General features: G+C 48.6%; 1 long non-coding RNA gene across 1 annotated transcript in view; it reads right to left on the bottom strand.

The window, feature by feature from the left end:
- The window catches only part of LOC138657385 (uncharacterized), a 78,765-nt gene extending 65,339 nt beyond the window's left edge, over window positions 1–13,426 (bottom strand). Inside the window, exon 1 of the long non-coding RNA XR_011317044.1 lies at window positions 13,344–13,426. This is a non-coding gene — a long non-coding RNA (uncharacterized lncRNA). The remainder of the gene's footprint in view (window positions 1–13,343) is intronic.
- Between the last annotated feature and the right edge of the window lie 12,485 nt (window positions 13,427–25,911).

The following is a 25,911-nucleotide window of genomic DNA, read 5'->3' as shown; positions in this document are numbered from 1 at the left end:
CTTCACACTCCGGCCACTAGAGGGAGCAAAAGGTTTTATTTATTAGGCCACACTGGTAAAACTAGGGTTTGCATAGGAAGTTAGTCAGAAGCTGACTGGGTTGGATTCAGGCAACATCCCGTGGCAGGGGGTGTTGCAGGGGGAAGATTCAGGGGGGTCCCTGTCAGGCGTGGGAACCTGGCAGGTAACTAGCGACAAGAACAGAACGTTACGGAACCGCGCCTGTACTATCCGCGGCGGTATCCTAAGAAAGAGACACAAAGCGAAGGATATTGTGGACAGTGAGAAACGAGATCAAGCACAAAGGAGAACCAGTAGGAGTCGTGCCCGGAGAACGGCAACATCCTACTGAGGCGCGTAGCCGGTGCCCGGAACACCGAAGAAGTAACTGACTTTATGCCTTACGTCAAATACCGCAGGACAGTTAATTATAGGTTGGCTGTCTACCTTACATCACCTAAGCAGACATAGGGGGCAACGCGTGGAGAGGGGCGTCTCTAGGGTCCCGGAAGAGACCCGAGCCTACCCGTCAAACGGGTGCGTCCTAGCCATAACATACTGGGGGACGGAGAACTAGAAAGAACTGGAACGAATTAGAACAAACGAGAATAGAAGTTGTGAGGACTATCCCGAATGCTCAGCAGGGAAGCACTACAACACACAGGTGCTAGTGGTGGGCAACGATTTCCACCTGCAAAGGGAACTCTGGATGTGCCTTCGGACCGGCCGGTCTCAGACAGCCCTGTTAACTGTGCTCTGGATTGCGGATCCTGAAGTCTTCAGTAAAGAGGTAAAGAGACTGCAATCCTGTGTCCTCGTTATTGTCTGCACGTCACACCATCACCATCCACCTTACTGGGAAGCCCTGGCTACATACTTCACCTGTGGGAAGGTATACCATCTAGCTGCCATCACATCACCCCAGTGGACCCCGAGCAGCGTCGGTTACCCTGACCGAATACCACAGGTGGTGTCACGAAACCTTGACAGACTTGTATCACCTTTCATTGGGCGCCCCTTAGCAGGGTCACGGACCGGGTCCAGCCACCGTGACATCCCCAGAACTGAGCCAGCAGAGGACTGGTACCGAATAACCCGCGGCCCTGCGTCTGGGGGCGCTCCACAAGTGCAGGGAGAGGCACTGCTATTGCAGCGCCCCAGAGTCCTGGTTCGTTGCAGTAATGTCATTCTTCCACCAGGGGGAGTAATGTTACGTCTGAAGGCAATGAAGGAGATTTGCTGTCCAGGTATCACAGCCACACACACACTTCACACGCCAGTCCACCAGGGAGAGTTAAGGGTTCTATCTATTAGGCCACTCCTCACTTAGGGTAAAACTGGAGGGTTGGTTAGGAAGTTAGTCAGAAAGTGAGAGCCAGAAGGAGGAGAGGAGAGTTCCTGGCTGGGTACTGACGAGGATAGGTCTCCCGGTCGAGCTGGCTGGGGTGATCCCTGGTCAGATCCAGACTGAAGTCTGAGGAAGAGAGAAAGAAGGACACTGAGCTGCGCCTGCAACCCATGCGGCAGCATCATAAGAAAGGACACGAAAGGAATTGTGCTGTAGTGAGTGAGAAAAGAAGTCATAGCAACAGGAGTGAAACATCAGTGGGAGACCAGCTAGAAGCAGGCTGCCTCCATCTGAAGCGCAGATCCGGTGGCCAGAATACTGAGGGAGTAAAGAGCTCTATGCCGTTACTTCAGAGACTGGCAGGGCAGTTAATTCCAAGTTGGCTGTCCGACCTTTATACCTAAGAAGACACAGTGGCAACTTGTGGGGGTCGGGGCATCTCTAGGGTCCCTATAAACAAGCCTCAGGCCATCAGTCATACGGGTTTTGTCCTATCTGTACCATCTGGGGGAGAGAGATGAGAAACAACAGTGAGGACCTTATGGTAGCTTATGCAAGTAGGGACCTACTACGTTACTGTGCGCAAGGGGAAGGCTATTGAATTCCTCCTGGACAAGGAGACTCTGGATTTGCCTTCAGACCGGCCGGACTGTGCCTATCCTGTGGTCCCTACCCTGGACTGTGGATGCTGAACCTTCAGTAAAAGGTAAAGAGACTGCAACCCTGTGTCCTCGTTATTCACTGTGTCTTGTACCATTCACCATCTATACTCTGGGAAGCCCTGGGGATACACTTCGCCTGTGGGAAGGTATACCATCTAGCTGCCATAACATCACCCCAGTGGACCCCTAAGCAGCGTCGGTCACCCTGACCAAATACCACAGGTGGCGACACGATCATTATCCCTTTAAAGACCTTTCCCCCACCATTTCGTCAACGGACCTCATCCCCCCGAGGGCCACGGACCGGGTCAGCCACCATGACATCCCCATTGACTACTGAAGATGGGCCCGGTACCGAGTAACCCCTAGCCCTTGGGGGCGCTCTAACTAATTTTGGCGTCACGAACAGGATCTACTTAAGCTTGAAAAATCGGGTCATTTGTGCCTAGAAGCTGTGCCAGAATCATATCTGAACTGTTTGTGCTTAAAGACTGTGTATTGCTATTTGCCGCCAAAATTCCCGCCCAAACTTCCGCCATTATTGAGCCACGAGGAGCGCTGGAAAAGAAGAAGGGCGTGGAGTTGTGGGTGTGAACGAACTGAGAAGCGCGAAAAACAATGGCCGCCCAGTCTAAATATTTCTGTACCTTGAGGACGTGTTCGTCAGCAGCCAAGATCTGCCTCCTGATCCTCAATGGCGGGCGGAGACAAAGAAAACGGAGCCGCCCATGGAGGAGAGAGCGGGAAAGAGATGAAGAAGTGAGCCACGTGGAGGACACCATGGCCGACACTCCGGAGCCAGAGCGTGGGGTCGGAGCAGAGGACTCCCCCAGCTACCTGGAAGGGCACCGCAGCCAAACCTTCACAGCTGACTCCCTGCAGCTTGGAATGGAGGAGCTGATAGATCAACTCCTGCAGCTGCAAGTGAAGACTAAGGCCTCGTACCAGGTGGTGCCTGCAGAAGATTCACTGACGCTGACGTCACACCCTGCACCGCTACCGGAGCCGGTACCGACACCAGCGCGGACGCCGCCACCGGCAGAGCCAGTCGACATCCAGGACACCATGGTCACAGGTAGGAACGTTGACCCTGCCCCGGTGACTGAGGACCTGCTAGTGGGCCCTATTGCAGCGCCACCTCCCCGCAGTGCTCACTGCCCCCAGCGCTACAGAACCATTGTGACCTTTCGTTTGCAGGGAGGTTGGGGCTTCATAAAGGAGCCCAAATCGGTGGGATGTAGAGGCACACCTCATTGAAGGACACCAGGTCGGGATTTGTATCCCGGTGACCGTGTCAGATACACGCAGCATTGGGGAGGCAAGGGGTGGTATGCCCTTCACGTCCGTAAATACAAGCCCAACATCCCTGTCTCACCGTCCTGCCGCTCTCCACCTAAACAGGTGATCCCTGCACCAGTCACCATGTGTTCAAAGTGCACCCAGACCTCAGTAGCACGGAGAACTCTGGGTACACAAACCCCTGTCTGGAGTGAGGGAGCCCCCTATGTAGCACCTGGTAGCCGCCAGTATCCAACTGGGCTACCTCGACCATTGCTACCTCCAGAACTTGAGTAAATTTCGGAAAACCGCAACTTGTAAATAGTTATTTTAAAACTTTAACTGATCTTTTGCTGCTCTAAAACCCGTCCAGGGTTAACACTTAAAAGGATCCCTTTGTTTACCCGGGATCCCTATTGTTTCAAGTTTTCATCACTGCTATGAAGCAATGGCCGAGGGACCACCACGGTGCAGGAAGACTACTGTACACAAGATGAAGTGCAAACAACAAAGGGTAGATTTATTGGGATACAGGGAATGGAAGGAACAAGGAAGATGCAAACAGGGGTTTACAATAACAAAAGATAATGCACATGAGTTATCTTGTCTGTAAAATAGCACAGTGCTTCAACAATTACAAACTCAGAATCTGTCTCACAAGCAACTTTAAACAATAAGACAAATATCGATGCTACTCTGCATATAACCTCCCTGGCCTTTACTACGCAGGCCACACGGCTACCGTGCTCTAACTACTGAAGCCTGCACTAGGCCCTCACTGGTGCACCATAGAGGAACAAACTCACGGTGATGTTGGGGACACAGGTCCAGTGCCAGGGGGCCCCCAGAAGTCCAACACGGAGGTGCGCACGGATTCCTGTCAGCTCTGCGAAGCGTGGTCTTCTCCTTGCTTCTGGATCCTAGGGATGCTCCTGGAAACTGTAAGTCCCTTTCTCAGTGTCTTCGTGGCTTCACAAACTAGCACAGGACATGCAATGCGGAACAGCACCTATAGAGGAGGCAACAAAGGTGTAAAAACAGACAGAGCACACTGTTCTGCATATCGGACCAGTGGAAACCCTGCATTAGACCTCTGAGATCTCCGAAGCTCTTGGCTGTCAGGCAAGGCTTGACTATCTTCCAGAGGAACACTTGTGGCAGGAGACATTGTGAGCTCTTGTCTGGTCTCGTCCTCGCATGGCGGTGCTGGTACATCCATGGGATCACCGTCTCTGGGCAGCTGAGGACCCCCTACTGTGTCGGGGACGGTCCACCACTCATCGATTTGGCCATCAGGCATGACATATTCAGGAAGTGGACTGTCACCTTCAGGTGACAATGGCGTAGAACAGACCTCAGACCGGCAAGGCCGCAGCATATTTCTGTGAAGTACTCTAGGGGCGGATGCCCCATTCTCAATCTGTACCTTGTAGACAGGGCCGTTAGCATACACTCGCTCGATAACCTTGTACGGCTGTACTTCCCATCTCTCACTTAGTTTTCCCTTAGGGCGTTTCTCTCTGACCAATACTCGGTCTCCAGGTTGGAGCGGTAACTCTTGAGTCGGTTTGCGGGCCGTATGCTCTTTTTCTTGCAGTTGCTGACCCGCCAACCGCCGTATCATTTGCAATCGTTGCCGATGCTCTTTCACCCATGAGGTGACAGTTCGCTCCATCAGCTCATATGGCTGTTCCAAATTCAGCTCAATGATTTCTCGTCCAGCTCTTCCAAACAACAGTAGATAGGGGGTATAACCCGTGGTGGAGTGGACCCGATTGTTGTAGGTCCAGACCAATTCTGGCAGATAGTCTGGCCAACACGCCTTTTTATCCTCCTCTATCGTTTTCAGCATCTGAAGCAAGGTTCTTTTGCATGTCTTTTGCTTATGTATTGTTGTTTTCTTTTTCCCAGTCTGGGAGTACGGGATTTAACGGGGAAGGAGAAGGGGTTGCAGCGCCCCAGAGTCCTGGTTCGTTGCAGTAATGTCGTTCTTCCACCAGGGGGAGTAATGTTACGTCTGAAGGCAATGAAGGAGATCTGCTGTCCAGGTATCACAGCCACACACACACTTCACACGCCAGTCCACCAGGGGGAGCTAAGGGTTCTATCTATTGGGCCACTCCTCACATAGGGTAAAACTGGAGGGTTGGTTAGGAAGTTAGTCAGAAAGTGAGAGCCAGAGGGAGGAGAAGAGAGTTCCTGGCTGGGGACGGACGAGGAAAGGTCTCCCGGTCGAGCTGGCTGGGGTGATCCCTGGTCAGATCCAGACTGAAGTCTGAGGAAGAGAGAAAGAAGGACACGGAGCTGCGCCTGCAACCTATGCGGCAGCATCCTAGGAAAGGACACAAAGGAATTGTGCTGTAGTGAGTGAGAAAAGAAGTCATAGCCACAGGAGTGAAACATCAGTGGGAGACCAGCTAGAAGCAGGCTGCCTCCATCTGAAGCGCCGTTACTTCAAAGACTGGCAGGGCAGTTAATTCCAAGTTGGCTGTCCGACCTTTATACCTAAGAAGACACAGTGGCAACTTGTGGGGGTCGGGGCGTCTCTAGGGTCCCTATAAACAAGCCTCAGGCCATCAGTCATACGGGTTTTGTCCTATCCGTACCATCTGGGGGACAGAGATGAGAAACAACAGTGAGGACCTTATGGTAGGTTATGCAAGTAGGGACCTACTACGTTACTGTGCGCAAGGGGAAGGCTATTGAATTCCTCCTGGACAAGGAGACTGTGGATTTGCCTTCAGACCGGCCGGACTCTGCCTACCCTGTGGTCCCTAATCTGGACTGTGGATGCTGAACCTTCAGTAAAAGGTAAAGAGACTGCAACCCGGTGTCCTCGTTAATCACTGCGCCTTGCACCATTCACCATCTATACTCTGGGAAGCCCTGGGCATACACTTCACCTGTGGGAAGGTATACCATCTAGCTGCCATAACATCATCCCAGCGACCCTTAAGCAGCGTCGGTCACCCTGACCAAATACCACAGGTGGCGTCACGAACATTATCCCTTTAAAGACCTTTCCCCCACCATTTCGTCAACGAACCCCCCCCCCCCCCCACCCGAGGGCCACGGACCAGGTCAGCCACCGTGACACCCCAATGACTACCGAAAAAGGGCCAGGTACCGAGTAACCCCTAGCATTTGAGGGCGCTCCACTGTAACTACAAGTGCAGGGAGAGGCACTGCTGTAACTACAAGTGCAGGGAGAGGCACTGCTGTAACTACAAGTGCATTGAGAGGCACTGCTGTAACTACAAGTGCAAAGAGAGGCACTGCTGTAACTTCAAGTGCGTAGAGAGTCACTGCTGTAACTACACGTGCATAGAGCGGCACTGCTGTAACTACAAGTGCAGAGAGAGGCACTGCTGTAACTACAAGTGCAGAGAGAGGCACTGCTGTAACTACTAGTGCATAGAGAGGCATTGTTGTAACTACAAGTGCATAGAGAGGCACTGCTGTACCTACAACTGCAGGGAGAGGCATTGCTGTAACTACAAGTGCAGGGAGAGGCACTGCTGTAACTACAAGTGCAGGGAGAGGCACTGCTGTAACTACAAGTGCAGGGAGAGGCATTGCTGTAACTACAAGTGCATAGAGAGGCACTGCTGTACCTACAACTTCAGGGAGAGGCACTGCTGTAACTACAAGTGCAGGGAGAGGCACTGCTGTAACTACAAGTACAGGGAGAGGCACTGCTGTAACTACAAGTGCAGAAAGAGGCACTGCTGTACCTACAAGTGCAGGGAGAGGCATTGCTGTAACTACAAGTGCAGGGAGAAGTACTGCTGTAAGTACAAGTGCAGAGAGAGGCACTGCTGTAACTACAAGTGCAGGGAGAGGCACTGCTGTAACTACAAGTGCAGGGAGAGGCACTGCTGTAACTACAAGTGCAGAGAGAGGCACTGCTGTAGCTACAAGTGTATACAGAGGCACTGCTGTAACTACAAGTGCATGGAGAGGCACTGCTGTAACTACAAGTGCATAGAGAGGCACTGCTGTAACTACAGGTGCATAGAGGGGCACTGCTGTAAGTACAAGTATATACAGAGGCACTGCTCTAACTACAAGTGCAGAGAGAGGCACTGCTGTAACTATTAGTGCATAGAGAGGCACTGCCATACCTACAAGTGCATAGAGAGGCACTGATGTACCTACAAGTGCAGGGAGAGGCACTGCTGTAACTACAAGTGCAGGGAGAGGCACTGCTGTAACTGCAAGTGCTGGGAGAGGCACTGCTGTAAATACAAGTGTATAGAGGCACTGCTGTAACTACAAGTGCAGGGAGAGGCACTGCTGTAACTACTAGCACATGGAGAGGCGTTGCTGTAACTACAAGTGCATTGAGAGGCACTGCTGTACCTACAACTGCAGGGAGAGGCACTGCTGTAACTACAAGTGCAGGGAGAGGCACTGCTGTAACTACAAGTGCAGGGAGAGGCACTGCTGTACCTACAAGTGCAGGGAGAGGCACTGCTGTAACTACAATGCAGGGAGAGGTGCTGCTGTAACTACAAGTGCATTGAGAGGCACTGCTGTAACTACAAGTGCAGGGAGAGGCACTGCTGTTACTACAAGTGCAGGGAGAGGCACTGCTGTAACTACAAGTACAGGGAGAGGCACTGCTGTAACTACAAGTTTATAGAGAGGCACTGCTGTTACTTCAAGTGTATACAGAGGCACTGCTGTAGCTACAAGTGCAGGGAGAGGCACTGCTGTAACTACAAGTGCAGGGAGAGGCACTGCTGTAACTACAAGTGCAGGGAGAGGCACTGCTGTAACTGCAAGTGCAGGGAGAGGCACTGCTGTAACTACAAGTGCTGGGAGAGGCACTGCTGTAACTACAAGTGTATAGAGGCACTGCTGTAACTACAAGTGCAGGGAGAGGCACTGCTGTAACTACTAGCACATGGAGAGGCGTTGCTGTAACTACAAGTGCATTGAGAGGCACTGCTGTACCTACAACTGCAGGGAGAGGCACTGCTGTAACTACAAGTGCAGGGAGAGGCACTGCTGTAACTACAAGTGCAGGGAGAGGCACTGCTGTACCTACAAGTGCAGGGAGAGGCACTGCTGTAACTACAATGCAGGGAGAGGTGCTGCTGTAACTACAAGTGCATTGAGAGGCACTGCTGTAACTACAAGTGCAGGGAGAGGCACTGCTGTTACTACAAGTGCAGGGAGAGGCACTGCTGTAACTACAAGTACAGGGAGAGGCACTGCTGTAACTACAAGTTTATAGAGAGGCACTGCTGTTACTTCAAGTGTATACAGAGGCACTGCTGTAGCTACAAGTGCAGGGAGAGGCACTGCTGTAACTACAAGTGCAGGGAGAGGCACTGCTGTAACTACAAGTGTATTGAGAGGCACTGATGTAACTACAAGTGCAGGGAGAGGCACTGCTGTAACTACAAGTGCAGGGAGAGGCACTGCTGTAACTACAAATGTATAGAGAGGCACTGCTGTAACTACAAGTGTATAGAGAGGCACTGCTGTAACTACAAGTGCAGGGAGAGGCACTGCTGTACCTACAAGTGCAGGGAGAGGCACTGCTGTAACTACAATGCAGGGAGAGGTGCTGCTGTAACTACAAGTGCATTGAGAGGCACTGCTGTAGCTACAAGTGCAGGGAGAGGCACTGCTGTTACTACAAGTGCAGGGAGAGGCACTGCTGTAACTACAAGTTTATAGAGAGGCACTGCTGTAACTTCAAGTGTATACAGAGGCACTGCTGTAGCTACAAGTGCAGGGAGAGGCACTGCTGTAACTACAAGTGCAGGGAGAGGCACTGCTGTAACTACAAGTGCATTGAGAGGCACTGATGTAACTACAAGTGCAGGGAGAGGCACTGCTGTAACTACAAGTGCAGGGAGAGGCACTGCTGTAACTACAAATGTATAGAGAGGCACTGCTGTAACTACAAGTGTATAGAGAGGCACTGCTGTAACTACAAGTACAGGGAGAGGCACTGCTGTAACTACAAGTTTATAGAGAGGCACTGCTGTAACTTCAAGTGTATACAGAGGCACTGCTGTAGCTACAAGTGCAGGGAGAGGCACTGCTGTAACTACAAGTGCATTGAGAGGCACTGCTGTAACTACAAGTGCAGGGAGAGGCACTGCTGTAACTACAAGTGCAGGGAGAGGCACTGCTGTAACTATAAGTGCAGGTAGAGGCACTGCTGTAACTACAAATGTATAGAGAGGCACTGCTGTAACTACAAGTGTATAGAGAGGCACTGCTGTAACTACAAGTACAGGGAGAGGCACTGCTGGAACTACAAGTGTATGGAGAGGCACTGCTGTAATTTCAAGTGTATACAGAGGCACTGCTGTAACTACAAGTACAGGGAGAGGCACTGCTGGAACTACAAGTGTATAGAGAGGTACTGCTGTAATTTTAAGTATACAGAGGCACTGCTGTAACTACAAGTGCAGGGAGAGGCACTGCTGTAACTACAAATGTATAGAGAGGCACTGCTGTAACTACAAGTGCAGGGAGAGGCATTGCTGGAACTACAAGTGTATAGAGAGGCACTGCTGTAATTTCAAGTGTATACAGAGGCACTGCTGTAACTACAAGTGCAGGGAGAGGCACTGCTGTAACTACAAATGTATAGAGAGGCACTGCTGTAACTACAAGTGCAGGGAGAGGCATTGCTGGAACTACAAGTGTATAGAGAGGCACTGCTGTAATTTCAAGTGTATACAGAGGCACTGCTGTAGCTACAAGTGCAGGGAGAGGCACTGCTGTAGCTACAAGTGCAGGGAGAGGCACTGCTATAACTACAAGTGCAGGGAGAGGCACTGCTGTAACTACAAGTGCATTGAGAGGCACTGCTGTAACTACAAGTGCAGGGAGAGGCACTGCTGTAACTTCAAATGTATAGAGAGGCACTGCTGTAACTACAAGTGCAGGGAAAGGCACTGCTGTAACTACAAGTGCAGGGAGAGGCACTGCTGTAACTACAAATGTATAGAGAGGCACTGCTGTAACTACAAGTGTATAGAGAGGCACTGCTGTAATTACAAGTACAGGGATAGGCACTGCTGTAAGTACAAGTTTATAGAGAGGCACTGCTGTAACTTCAAGTGTATACAGAGGCACTGCTGTAGCTACAAGTGCAGGGAGAGGCACTGCTGTAACTACAAGTGCATTGAGAGGCACTGCTGTAACTACAAGTGCAGGGAGAGGCACTGCTGTAACTACAAGTGCAGGGAGAGGCACTGCTGTAACTACAAGTGCAGGGAGAGGCACTGCTGTAACTACAAATGTATAGAGAGGCACTGCTGTAACTACAAGTGTATAGAGAGGCACTGCTGTAACTACAAGTACAGGGAGAGGCACTGCTGGAACTACAAGTGTATGGAGAGGCACTGCTGTAATTTCAAGTGTATACAGAGGCACTGCTGTAACTACAAGTACAGGGAGAGGCACTGCTGGAACTACAAGTGTATAGAGAGGCACTGCTGTAATTTTAAGTATACAGAGGCACTGCTGTAACTACAAGTGCAGGGAGAGGCACTGCTGTAACTACAAATGTATAGAGAGGCACTGCTGTAACTACAAGTGCAGGGAGAGGCATTGCTGGAACTACAAGTGTATAGAGAGGCACTGCTGTAATTTCAAGTGTATATAGAGGCACTGCTGTAACTACAAGTGCAGGGAGAGGCACTGCTGTAACTACAAATGTATAGAGAGGCACTGCTGTAACTACAAGTGCAGGGAGAGGCATTGCTGGAACTACAAGTGTATAGAGAGGCACTGCTGTAATTTCAAGTGTATACAGAGGCACTGCTGTAGCTACAAGTGCAGGGAGAGGCACTGCTGTAACTACAAATGTATAGAGAGGCACTGCTGTAACTACAAGTGCAGGGAGAGGCATTGCTGGAACTACAAGTGTATAGAGAGGCACTGCTGTAATTTCAAGTGTATACAGAGGCACTGCTGTAGCTACAAGTGCAGGGAGAGGCACTGCTGTAGCTACAAGTGCAGGGAGAGGCACTGCTATAACTACAAGTGCAGGGAGAGGCACTGCTGTAACTACAAGTGCATTGAGAGGCACTGATGTAACTACAAGTGCAGGGAGAGGCACTGCTGTAACTACAAGTGCATTGAGAGGCACTGCTGTAACTACAAGTGCAGGGAGAGGCACTGCTGTAACTTCAAATGTATAGAGAGGCACTGCTTTAACTACAAGTGTATAGAGAGGCACTACTGTAACTACAAGTGCAGGGAGAGGCACTGCTGTAACTACAAATGTATAGAGAGGCACTGCTGTAACTACAAATGTATAGAGAGGCACTGCTGTAACTACAAATGTATAGAGAGGCACTGCTGTAACTACAAGTACAGGGAGAGGCACTGCTGGAACTACAAGTGTATAGAGAGGCACTGCTGTAATTTCAAGTGTATACAGAGGCACTGCTGTAACTACAAGTGAAGGCAGAGGCATTGCAGGCCGACACTTAGCCAGCCAATTGCCCAAAAAGGTGCAGATTTGTAAATTCTTCTCTGGGCGTCAACGAAATGTCAGGTGTCTTGTACTTTGCAGCGCGTTTTCAAATTCCACAGCATAAAATCGAAGTATGACTCAGTCACCCACAGCTCCACCTTCATCATGAATTTCTATAAAATACTGCTACTTATATATCATTTAAATAATACAGCTATAACACGACCACCATAACGGGACAGCTAAATACAGACTTGACCCCCCACAGTCACAGGGACTTACGTGTCAAATCTGCTCTGATGGAGTCCTTCACTTGCCCCATCTTCTCCATCTGGCCCTGACCGTCATGATGTTTTCCTCAGTGGTGATGCATCTCTGCAGATCTGGCATCAGAGGCATGTTTGGCTTCTCACTTTAATGCCGATACCCCTGATGAATGCCCCTTATATGACACCCAGGTCATTCATGGCAAACACAATGCTCCATGCCAAGTAGGCTGGTTTGGAGAGACCTAGACATCTTCATCCCTACCAGCTTTCACTTGTACCCATGTCCTAAGGACTTATTGAAGTTGGCAATCACCGTCAGTGGTCACCCAAGGGCTCTACACAAAAGACCTTCATCATTTGCATTATACTAAGTGAGTTTCTTTTTGTCTTGTGGCATTCATTATGTTTTTGTGGCAAATTCTTCAAAATGGCACTCGCGAAATCATGAATTTTGCACAAAATCAAAGATGCTCTTCCTTTTTATCTTTTTCATTTTTGCACTTTTTCAGAACAAAAAAGTCACACGACGAGAATTCAAAACATCTCACGTGAGTCATCAGCTGTGCCAAAAATAAAATTAGAGAGATTAGGGCACTGGAGCAAAATTATGGAAACATTTGGCTGAAATGTCGAAAAGTCACAAATGATGAATTACAGTAGTCTAAAACATCAGAATACGGAAAATCACGGGCAGAATTCCGAGAAGAAAAAAAACAAGTTAAACTTAAAAAGGCGCAAATTAAGTAATGAAAGAACCATTTTTACTCTTGAAAAAAAAAGTAAAAACAATGATGAATCGAACAATGGTGTGAATGACAAGCTGACATGGCTATAAAAAGAATAAATAATATATACAAAAAATTGAAAAACATTTTTACAAAACTTTTGGACACAACTTTATAAACTGAGGTCTATGCTCTAAACCAGGGCAAATGGTATGAAAAAAGGGGATTTGAAGTCAGCCCACCTATAGCGGCACTCGCAAGGCGTCCGCGTAATAAATAATAAATTCCAACTTCATAAAAATCCAAGGTTTATTAAAGTTGATTACAAATGCAAGGTCTGCATGACGACCTATGAAGCAACGCGTTCCGAACGCTCACAGGTGCCCTTTTTCAAAGCAGTTTTGGACGCCTGTGAGGGTTTGAAACGCGTTGATCCGTAGGTCGTCATGCAGACCTTGCATTTATAATCAACTTTTAATAAACAGTAGTAAATGGGGAGCACCCTACTGATGAGTTCATCAATCCCCAGGGCACAAGAAAATGCCATAAATCCTTAAGATTGAGTTTGGAAAGTTTAATAGTAATTGCACCCCAACTGCTTCTTACCTCTACACCCGCAGGGGTCACATAGAAGATTCTGTCTGCAAGTCTGGATCACAGATAGTCACCTTCACGTATATGACATCTTCAGATAAGTGCTCACCGAAGGTGCAGCCTTTATAAAGACACAGGAGGAGAGGAGGAACCGCCGGCTGCTGACTCACTCCACCATCCTAATCACAACACGTATGGAGAAACTGTTCTTTTCCAGGAAAAATGCAAATATTCTCACTTCCTGAAGATTCACGGTTCAGGCCGGTGGCAAAGTCACGCTGCTGGTCCAAACTTTGCGTCTTTTATCTCTGTAATTGATATCACAACCGATAGTTGGCCACATACAGATACATAGAACATAAATATCTCCCAACGGTATCACAAAATCATTGCTTTTTTCACAAAACTTTCACAGATGTTCTCTGCTTCACCTCTTTCCTCGTTTCAGAACAGTCTCTCTTGAGTTTTGCAATGTTCCTTATGGTCTGGTTCAATAGCTAAAGAAAGTTTTGTCCTACCTATTAGTCCGTAACTTCAGGGTGCAAAGCAGGGACTTTCCTGAAACTCACCCTCTTTGCCCCCAACCCATATATCAAATATTTAACCGCCTCAAACTTTTTGTAGACATCTAATACACAAAAGGACCCCAGCTGTCTGGTTTGGGGTTTTGATGACTACATCCCATTCATCAGACTAAAGTTGATCACACGGTATCAGCGGTGTCCAATAAGCTTGGACAGGTTGCAAGAAGCAAACACTTATCTTTTTGTTGTCCATGGGGAGCAAGTCCTAGAATAGAGTAAAGGGTAGAGGGGCTTCTTTTGCCTCCTTGATGGAAGAGGTCCCATTTCTGCCATGAGATGCTTTGCCATGTGGTGTATCCACCCGAGATACCACCATCTTCTACTGCTGATTAGACACTTAGAGGTTAATAAAAATCTTAACATTAAAAAGCTTTGTCTAATTTTGATCCTTAATTAAGATTTACATATCCGCCACTCAAGATGTCATCCAGCCTAATAAGTTAATTTGCTGGGTGTTAGCTCCTTCATATGAGGTCAGTACATTAGCTAAGCTGGTTCGCTCTGCAGCCTAATTGCCCTAACGAGCTCCGCTTTTTGACAACCTGACACCTCTCGACTATTAAGACCCTTCATTGCATTGCATTAAGCAGCTAAGCGGCTGGCATTTAAGCTCTGTGATCCTCGAGAACATTAAGGTGATGACCGGGTCCCTCATTGTCACGGCAGCAATGGATAAGAGAAAACGTTAACTGAACCACGCCGGCTCTCGTTAGGAAATAATTAGGTATCAGGGTTGCGAGGCATTGTTCTATGGAATAGGAGCGGCTCTGTAGGACAACAGGAGAAGTCGAAGGTGAAGTGACCTTCTGCTCAATATCTCGAGACATCTTAATAATGAACTTCATATGGGTCAATGTGAAGGTTAAACTTCTCATTTAAATCTTCATCTTGGTTTTTGTGTTCCCTCTGGCTCCCATAATATCTTGATCAAAGGAGATTATTGGGTAGATGTCTGTAAGAGGAGATGACATGCCTGGTTGTTGGATGATCAATGTTGTATCTTGGGATTAGGAATGAAGACTACACAGCGTCTACCTCTGGCTTCCAAGCGACATGAGTTCTAACTATGGTATGGCTTTATCCATCCCAAGAACATACCCTTTACCCACCTTGGCAAACTAGGTGCACTAACTCCAAGTCCTGACCATCAATGGTGTAATTAGAAGCTTCAATGCAAAATTACAAGATTCTTGATCTTGGCATTTGGAAAACAGAGGAAATCATACAACTGTCTAACTTGTGTTTCTAAGACATTGGACCTGTGACCGTGCCTTATAGAGTTTTACTAGTTTAAATAACCCATTTCAGCATGTCTGGTCCAATACTGAGATCTAACTAATCCCCTTCTGTGTACATATGGTTCATCTGCTTTGGAAAATGGTACTTTGGTTCCATGCTGTGACCATCAATGATGTCACTAGAAGCTTCTAGATTCCAACTCAAAATTACAAGATTCTTAATCTTGAGATCTTGTTAGAGGAGATCAAATGCAGCGCCCCAGGGTCCTGGTCATTGCAGTAATATCATTCTCCTCTAGGGGGGAGTGATGTTACGTTTGAAGGCAATAAAGGAGATCTCTTTACCAGGTATCACAAACCATGCAACACACTTCACACTCCAGTCCACCAGGGGGAGCTATGCTCCCATATATTAGGGCACTCTTCACAATTAGGTAAAACTGGTGGCCAGGATAGGAAGTTAGTCAGTTCCTGTCAGGCAGACAGAGCGGAAGGAGGAACATCAAGCAGTTGCTGACAGAGATGGTCCCTGACAGGGGTGGGATCCTGTCAGAGGCCTAGACAGAAGGCCATGGAGCTGCACCTGCCCCACGTGCGGCAGCATCCTAAGAAAAAGACACGAACAGCAAATTGTATTGTAGAGGGTGAGAAACGAAGTCATAGCAAAAGGAGAGGAAACCAGAAGTTCTGCCCTATACAGGCTGCCTCCTTCTGAGGCACAGGATCCGGTAGCCGGAACACCGAGGGAGCAACAGTCTCAATGCCTTGCTCCAGAGACCGGCAGGACAGCTAATTCCAAGTTACTGATCCGTCCTATACCCAGGAGGCACGGTGGCAACTTGTGGGGGTCAGGGTGTGCTAGAGTCCCTGTAAAATGCCTCAGGCTATCAGTCATACGGGTTTGTTCCTATCCATCTGGGGGACAGAGAGAGACATCTAGAACATCTACAACAGTTGTGAGGACCTTATGAGAAGCTCAGCAGGGAGGTACTACAACACCCTGGCGCTAGAGGAAGGCTACTGATTTCCACCTGGATAAGGGGACTCTGGATTTGCCTTCAGACCGGCCGGACTCTGCCTGCCCTGTGGTCTGTGCTCTGGACTGTGGATGCTGAAGCCTTCAGTAAAAAGGTAAAGAGACTGCAACCTTGTGTCCTCGTTCTTCACCGCGCCTCACACCATCCACCCTCTACATTCTGGGAAGCCCTGGGGACACACTTCACCTGTGGGAAGGTATACCATCCAGCTGCCATAACATCACCCCAGCGGACCCCTAAGCAACGTCAGTCAACCTGACCGAATACCACAGGTGGCGTCATGAACATTATCCCTTTAAAGACCTTTCCCTGTTACAACGGACCTCCCGAGGGCCAGACATTTGTTTTGTCTGCGTTGGAAAATGGTATCCTGACTCCAAACTGTGATGATCAGTGGTGTAATTAGAAGCTCCTAGGTGTCAATATTACAACATTCTTGATTTTGGGATTTGGTAAATGGATGAGATAGTTTTGCCTTCAGCTGCCAAGACTGTCATATTGCCTCTTTTTTAAGACCCATTCCAGAAGGCTGGTTGGCATCCTGACATCGAAAAGATCAATCTTCTGAATACGTACCATCCATAAATCCAACTTAGAAAATTACATCCTGGCTCCAAGTCCTGACCATTAATGGTGTCATTGGAAGCTCATAAGTTTCCAACACAAAATTGTAAGATATTTGATCTTGGCATTTGGGAAACTGAGAAAATCATGCATTTCTCTGCCTCATTTAGCTTTACTCCTTTACAGGACCTATTCCAAAAGGTTGGGACCCATAGTTAAAATAAACCTTCTCCTGGATACCTACGATTGATCTACGTTACAAAAAGTGTGCCCAAACTCCAAGCCCTGAACATCAGAGGTGTAATCAGAAGCTACTAGGTTCCAGTGCAAAATCTCTCTTGTGCCTCTTCAATCTTTGCACACCTTTAATCCTTGGGAGGTAAAATAATCATCCGTGATCATAACCCACACAGACCCCATCACACCTAATGCCAACACTGACTCGCTATCCTCAAGTACACCCTCTCAGTGGATCCGCAGGCTCACTACTAGCCCAATATTCTGTAGTTGTGGCATAGTTCTCCAAGACAATGGCCCCAAATTCAGATCTGATAGACCATGAGTGAGACAGAAGATAATGGTCACAAAATTTCATCCACGTAAGAGGATAGCAGCGATATAACAGTGATTCCTGGGTGGGCGGTTGGTATGGATTTAGCCCCGGGGGGCACAGGAGCTGCACTCTGCACCTCTGGATGTATCTAGTATCAGGGGAACACTCTCTATGTAAACTGTCGACACATCTGGATTATGAGCGTTGTGTATTGAAGGCTCCTGATGGATATGGATAAATCAATAATGGCAATATAAGGCATTGATTTTAGTCCAAACCCTGCAGCACTCCCATCATCTTCACCCGGCGCTCTACGGGACATCATGTGCTCATGAACAGACATGTAACAGAAAGTTTCTGAATATGGAGTTATCTGATGATAATACCGCCACATAGTCAATAAATATTACCTCTATACTGTGTAATAAAAATTATATTGTGGTAAATCGATGTAAATAATTTTATGTCCAAAAAAGACAAAAGTGTCCTAGGAGTGATACCTATATTGGCTAATCAGAAAAATGATATTTGCAAGATTTCAGAGCAGCAAGGCTCCATCAGCTGACAGGTTTGGAAATGAATGACTGAGTTGAGCCTCTGTGCTCCAAAAATCTTGGAAATATTATTCTTCTGATTAGCCAATAAAGGTATCACTCCTGGGGACACTTTTGTCTTTTTGGGGGCATAAAAGTATTTATACTATTATCAATAAAGCTTATTGTACAAAAAACAATATTATGTGTTGGAATAATGATTATTATTGCCTATATTGCAACAACTACTGTTTACTACTGTATCATAGTGCACGTGTCACAATCTATTTTTGGATTCGTGGAAGCTCTGGTTCCACTGTAGCTTTTTTCCTTTCGGGACCAGCGAGGGTTAATGTCAGTGTTTTCCCCGCTGGCAATCTGCTGTAACTGCAGAGTTGCTGGGTCAGCTGATGTGGGTGGTGACCACTCCCACCATCTTTAAATAGTCACTGTCACATCATTGCTGCCGCCGCCGCTCCCCGCGCCCTGTCATACTCACGTGTCCTCGGCATCCTGGCGCGCCTCCACTGCTGCAGATCCCACCTGGCGTCTTCTCCTCTGCGCTCGCTCCCGGCTTCTGCCACTTGTCGGCTGCACACGCACGCTGGATCCAGCGCTGCGACCACACATTTCTGAGTTCGTCTCAGCTTCTCCTCCCTGTCCTCTCTATCCCCTTGGAGGACTCCAACCCGGAAGTACTACTCTGCGCTGGCCTTATTACCCTGCCCTTTCCTCCTTGCCATTCCTTGTGTTCATTTGTGTTCTACAAGTGATTCGGGCCGCACTATTGTTCTGCGTTTCTTGTAACCTGACTTTGTGCTTCTACCTATTCTCTTCCTAGGTCCTGTTCTTGATCTCCATCCTGTCAGTTCCTTCAGTGTTCTGCCTGCTAGTCCGTGTTTCCCTCCAGTCCAATCTCTCTATCCTGTCAGTTCCCTCGGAGTCCTGCTTGCCAATATGTGTCTTGCTTCCAGTCCACGTTCCTGTCTCCAGCCTGTCTGCTCTCATTCCTGGTCCAGTCCGTGTTTCTGAGAGTTCTTCCTTTTTGTCCATCCTTGTCTTCCAGCTGCCGTGGCGATAGTCTCCTGCGGGTCTGCCCTTAACGCTCCCTGTATAGGGGGTGGTCCATCTGGTCAGCTCGCCCGTGGGAGGATCGTTGTCACGGTCCAGTGGGTCCACCCCTTTGTATCCTCAGTTGAGTCCTCACAGTCACCTGATGCATCAGCTGACTGTTGGTGATAAAGTTTCTCTATGGAGACCAGCAGTGCAGTTGCAGCTCTCTGGTGTCAGCTACTTCTGGTGTTTGGAGTCCTGTTTCTGTGTCATTTGCGGTGTGGAGCTTGGCAGCATTGTCTGGAAACCTAATGTTGTGTTTATTCCTTGTCCCTTTCGTGTTTGTCACTGTCCCCTGTGTGGTACTATCTTCAGTGGTGAGGCTAGCGCTCCTTCCGGCCAGTGCACTAGCCAGGGCACTGCTAGGTGACAGTGAGGGACGAGGTTCCTGATGGTGGAGGGGGGAATGAACCACTTAGGGCATTAGAGGAGTGCAGGGACAGGCTCAGGTTTGCGCTCTGGTGGTGACCATCCCCTATTACCCTATCAGTAGGGCCTTCCTCTCCGCATTTCCATCTCATTGTGTGTGTAAGGAGGTTGCTTTCCCTGCTCCTTACCTGGAACCACTTAGTCGGACCGCTGGGTTGTTGGGGGGAGGACTTTCTGCCCTGGACAGAGGGGATCATGTGACTGCTGGGGGCAGAGAGGAAGAGAGAGGGGTGTGGTCAGAAAAGAGCGGGAGAGCAGAGTGCGTGAGACAGAGGGGACAGTGCGCCAAAGAGAAAGCAGGCTGCAGCGCCGCACTCCCCGAGAGAGAGTGCTCCCTGTGAGGGCACTGAGGCTGAGATACTAGCCGTAGTGAAGAGAAGACGTATCCCCTGACAGTGACTTGAGTGTGACCGCAGTGACAAGCCAGGACCCCCGAGTGTGACAAGTAAACTGCTCAGTGTGTGTGTAGCATTGCTACTGCAGAGCGAGACTGCCAGCCTAATATACAGAGACTGTGCAGCAGAGTGGCTGTGTTACTTCCTGCTTCCAGCTTCACTGGGAGAAAAGACTGCAAAGACTTAACCCCGGAGTCTCCAGTTCCCAGGAGACAGAGGAGAGACTTCAGGATCTCAAGCGCTGCTGGTGACTGTACCCACGTTGGAATAAGGACCCTCCAGTCAGGACCTCCCTGGACTGATAAGTTACAAGAACACTCGTTAACCGTTTCGATTCCGCTTAACTGTTTACTGTTTGCTTCATCTCTATTAACCCCCTGTTTACTCCCTGCGAGGAGAATCTTACTCTTGTTAATAAATTCCCCTCAACAGTTGGTCTGTCTGTTCCATGGTGACATACTCAACCCTGCACTCTATTACATGTGTGTTTGCACCATCCGCTGACCGACCCCCTCTTGGGTTGTGTCACATCGTGACAGCACGAGTTTCTGTCTCCAGCAATAGTATTATGTTGCCAATAAGGCACTGTAAAAAAAAAAAAAAACAGGAAGTTCCTGCTCACTGTACAAGATAAACACATTTGACTTTTAATTTGCAAGGTGACAGACAACATGCTACAATCCTAAGCTATAAGAAATACCAGTGGTAAAATGTGTTATCTTTGTTCCTGAATAAACATATATTCAGCATTGAACGGCTGGACGGTATAGAGATTAATCTGCTGCCAACAGGTTATGGGCCCAGAGACCCAGGAACCCAGAGACACAGAGAAAACAACAGTGTACTAATAAAAAGAAGCAAAGATGGCCTTCAGCAGAAACTCGGTGAAGTTCACAGTGCCGAATCTAACTACGCAAAACTACCAATACTGGAAATTCAAGATAAAGATGCTGCTGATAGGAGAATCTACGTGGAAATAGACACAGGAGTCTTGACCTGACCTATTACCAGAAGACTGGGTAGAGAAGGATCAAAAGCACAAATCTCCCTCAATAAAGATGATCAGATTGTGCATGTATGTGTGAAACTGCAAAAGAAATGTGGGGACAGCTGCACAAAGTGCATTAAAGAATAAAATAGGCTCTATTTAATGAGAAAGCTGTATCAGTCTAAGCTACCTAAAGACCAAGATATGCAGGATTACATAAGGAATACTCTAGAAATTGTGGCACGCATGCGTGACAGTGGGGAAAGTCTAAAGGATTTCCATGTTGCTGCACTACTACTAAGTGGTCTACCAGAAAGCTATGACACATGTAACGCTCGCGCCGAGACTGGTTGGCGCGGGCACCTGGGGGTGTGGCCCCACTGGACCACAGACCGAACTTCCCTGGAAGGGGCGTAACTAAGTAGCTTCCTAGGTGTTCGCTGGAGCCTCTGATGGTGAGGTCAGACTTGTGCAATAGGAAGCTACCAGGTACCACTCCAGGGTGGAGTCGGACTGTGGATGCTGATCCCACCGGGGACAAGACACGGGCAGGCAGGCACGGCTGTGACACTGGCTGACAGACGGGTATGGCAGAGGCCCTGACGGCGGACTGCCTTGACGGAGATACAGGCAGGCAGACGGGCGCGGCTGGCACTCAGGCAGACAGGCGGGCACGGCTGGCACTGGCAGACAGGACTGATACTCTGGTAGGAACTGGTATTCAGATGGATGTGTGGAAACAGGTAAGAACCTGTTCAGACTGGAGAATATAAAGGAACAGGTAGAGACCTGTATGAAAAGTTGCAGAATTAAGAGCAAGAGTGGAAGAAAAGCTGAATCGCAGGAGGCGGAGTACGAGTAGAAGGTGGAGGCGGAGCCAAGAGCGGAGACGCTGGAGGCGGAGCCAAGAGCGGAGACGCTGGAGGCGGAGCCAAGAGCGGAGACGCTGGAGGCGGAGCCAAGAGCGGGGACGCTGGAGGCGGAGCCAAGAGCGGAGACGCTGGAGGCGGAGCCAAGAGCGGAGACGCTGGAGGCGGAGCCAAGAGCAGGGACGCTGGAGGCGGAGCCAAGAGCGGGGACGCTGGAGGCGGAGCCAAGAGCGGGGACGCTGGAGGCGGAGCCAAGAGCGGGGACGCTGGAGGCGGAGCCAAGAGCAGAGACGCTGGAGGCGGAGCCAAGAGCTAAAGACGTAGAACCGCAAGGAGCGGTGCCAGGTGGAACCGCAAGGAGCGGAGCCATAGAGCAAAGCCACAGAGAGCGGAGCAAGGTCAGAGAGCAGAGCTGAGAGACACAGAGCCACAGGTTGTGGTAGAATCGAGCAGAGAGAAGCAGAGCCACAGACAGTGGCGAACAGAGCAGAAAGATAAGGCAGAGGTACACACAGCTGAGTGGGAAATGACTAATGACAAAGAAGGAGCAGGGACGGACATAGACCAGAGTATAGACAGGAACGGACACGGATATACAAACAGAACACAGATGAAGGCCTGCAATAGTGCAGCCCTCAGAGACAGGAAACACACGACCTGGCAGCTCAGTAGCAAATGCTAACTGAGGGGAATAGTTTGCTCAGGCATCCTCCAATGGGTGAGGATGTCTTAAGTATCAGAGGCCTCCAGGCTATTGGCCAGAAGCACCTTAGGGAGGTGCACACAGTCTCAATAAGAATCCGGAGTGGCTGGCGCCGCCCCCCTATGCACACAGCCAGGAAGTGTACACAGAGCAGGCCGCCATGAAGCACATGGCATGGAACCAGCAGCAGACAGATCTCACAGCATGGCACTGGGTGAGTGAGTAGATGTAACAGGCAGGTGGGGAATGGAAGGCCATGCAGTGATGCCGGCAGGGTTGTTACAACACACTTGTAACTGCACTAGATGCACGCCCAGATTATTAGTTTACATTGGAGTATGTCAGAGGAAAGTTTGTAGATGAGTACAAGTGAAAGACAAACTTTCTGAAAGGGAAAATGTACAAAAAAAAAGCAAGTTCCTACTCACTGTGTGTGTAATTGCAGCAGAGCTTTACATTCACAGGATTATATCTTCCTAAGCTATAAGAAATACCAGTTGTAAGCTGTTATCTTTGTTCATGAATAAATCTCTATATATACACTGTTGAAGGCTGGACAGTACAGAGATTAATCCATTGCCAACATTATATATGGTAATGGAGCGCCCCCATAGGGCAGTGCAGTACTCGGTACCGGGTCCTTTGGTTCTCAAGGGGGATGTCACGGTGGCTGACCTGGTCCGTGGCCCTCGAGAGGTCTGTTGATATAAGGGAAAGGTCTTTAAAGGGGAAATGTTCGTGACGCCACCTGTGGTATTCAGTCAGGGTGACCGACGCAGCTTTAAGGGGTCCGCTGGGGTGATGTTATGGCAGCTAGATGGCATACCTTCCCACAGGTAAAGTGTGTCCCCAGGGCTTCCCAGTGTGTGGATGGTGGATGGTGAAAGGCGGAGTGAAGAACGAAGACACAAAGGGTGCAGTCTCTTTACCTTTACTAAAGGCTTCAGCGTCCACAGTCCAGAGCATCAGATCACAGGGCAGGCAGAGTCCGGCCGGTTTGGAGGCAAATCCAGAGTCACCTTATCCAGGTGGAAATCAGTAGCTTTCCTCTAGCGCCTGGGTGTTGTAGTACCTTACTCCTTACTGCTGAGCTTCTCATAAGGTTCTCACAACTGTGGTAGATGTTCTAGATATTATGTCTCTCTGTGTCCCCCGGATGGTTAGGACAAACCCGTATGACTGTTGGCCTGAGGCTTTTTACAGGGACTCTAGCACGCCCCAGCCTCTGAGGGGTGCCACCGTGCCTCCTGGGTATAGGGCGGATCACTAACTTGGAATTAGCTGTCCTGCTGGTCTCTGGAGCAAGGCATAAAGGACTGTTGCTCCCTCGGTGTTCCGGCTACCGGATTCTGCGCCTCAGAAGGAGGCAGCCTGTGCAGGGCAGAACTCCTTCTGGTTTCCTCTCCTTTTGCTATGACTTTCCTCACGCTTTACAATACAGTTCTTTTTCAGTGTCTCTTTCTTAGGATGCTACCGCACGTGGGGCAGGCACAGCTCCGTGGCCTTCTTTCTAGGTCTCTGACAGGATCCCACCCCTGTCAGGGACCCACTATCCTGTCAGAGATCCACTACCTGAGCAGAGCTCAGATAGCAGCTCACTGGGTGAAGCCCAGCCAGCTTCTGCCTAACTTCCTATCCAGACCACCAGTTTTACCTAATTGTGAAGAGTGCCCTAATAAATAGGAGAATAGCTCCCCCTGGTGGACTGGAGTATGAAGTGTGTTGTGTGTTGGTGTTACCTGGTAATGAGATCTCCTTTATTGCCGTCAAACGTAACATCACTCCCCCTGGTGGAAGAATGATATTACTGCAACGACCAGGACCCTGGGGCGCTGTACTAACACTACATAAAAAATACCGCCACACCACTAGCACTACACAGTGAGAGAATAATATTGCAACCAATATGGCCCCTGCCATCCCAGGATTGGGTGAGTAAATAATACCGCCACACCATGACTACTACATAATGACAGAATAAAAGCACCACACATTATAAAAATAACCACCACACCACAACTCCAACCATTGTCAATAAACAGTGATTAAATAATATTGCCACCTCATGACTACTACTATTACTAATATGTAGTAATGGTAATAGTAATATGTAGGCGGCTCACTATAAATGCTGGAGGTATGCGGGGGCACGGACTCCATCCATCCTGCCCAGACATTTGTATTCCGTAATGGCTGCTGATAGGTGAAGAAGGAACAAACCGGGAGTGTGGCGCAGGTCAGTACGTAGTCCTGCGAAATCTTCCGGTAGTGGTATGATAAGCAATGAGTTTGGTACTCCGAGCCCCATAGCAGCTCTCTATCCTGCCTACCAAATGTGCCGTCTGCGGGAGTATATGGCGGCATCGGCAGGTATGATGGATGACCGCCCTGTTCTCCCCGATGTAATGGTGGGAGATTCATTATCCTATTGATGAAAGATAATCCATACCCTGCTCATTGATTTCTAAGGGACGGTGTAGACGATGCTACCTGGGGGTTGCTCATCTCAGCACCCAAAAATAATGAGCCCTCTCCAGTACACAGGAGAAGCATCTGCAATATATTACTGACCTGGGGCGCTCATATAAAGTGCCGCAGATTGTATCATCAATGGTCTGGTGCTCAGGCGCAGGGCTGACTTCACATATGTCTGCTGTTCTAATGTACAGCTGTGATACTATGCTGTGTATCTAAGCCTATCATATCTATCAATGTCTGCCTAGCGTGTATCTAAACCTAACTATCTACATGCGGGATACACCAGAAAGTTACATAAATTGTGAGTTATTACAGATTACTAATTAAATGCAGAATGGAGACTATAATGAGGGCAATCTGGGCTACTGTCTGGGGCCCAATAATTTGGGGGGCCCATTAGGTCTCCTTGACCCATATGAGAATACCAGAACTAATAAAGTCCCATGAAAGTTGGGAGCCCTGCTGAAGACTTTGCATTGGGGACCACAAGCTCCAAATTAAGCTGTAGCATGCGGGCGCTGCAATAAAGTCATTGCGCTATCTGTGTCATTCATTAGGATCCTTGCCAGTAGAGGCACCGCACAGGATCATCTATAGGTGAGCTATATAGCACTGTGCCTTACTACGTAGTGTCCTTTCTTATTATGCATGCCACTGTCCATTTTTGCATAGTGTCCTTCCTTATACATAGCGCTGTCCCTTATTATATAGTGTCCTTTCTTATACATAGCGCTGTCCCTTATTATATAGTGTCCTCTCTTATTATGTAAAATGCCATTCATCATTACATTGTAACAAATAACAAAAGAATGACCATCACTTCCAAGTCAGGAAACTGGTGTGCACAGGTGCAAACTAAGAGCAGCCATCTACATATATAACAAACATCAACAAACAAAGTTGCACTCTGTATTGCTAAAGCATGTACCGGTAAATATGAAATATATGAAATATGAATAGTATTACTGCAATAGTTAATAACAAAAATGCTAAGAATCTCCATTCTTTTCTTATTATCTAGAGCAGTAATGCTATTCATATTTCATATTTACATTAATAAATCAGTTTCCTATCAGAGAGATGCGGCTCCCACGCT

This window comes from Ranitomeya imitator, chromosome 1 (assembly GCF_032444005.1).
Source record: "Ranitomeya imitator isolate aRanImi1 chromosome 1, aRanImi1.pri, whole genome shotgun sequence".
Taxonomy (NCBI): domain Eukaryota; kingdom Metazoa; phylum Chordata; class Amphibia; order Anura; family Dendrobatidae; genus Ranitomeya; species Ranitomeya imitator.
This window is presented reverse-complemented; position numbering and strand designations above follow the sequence as displayed.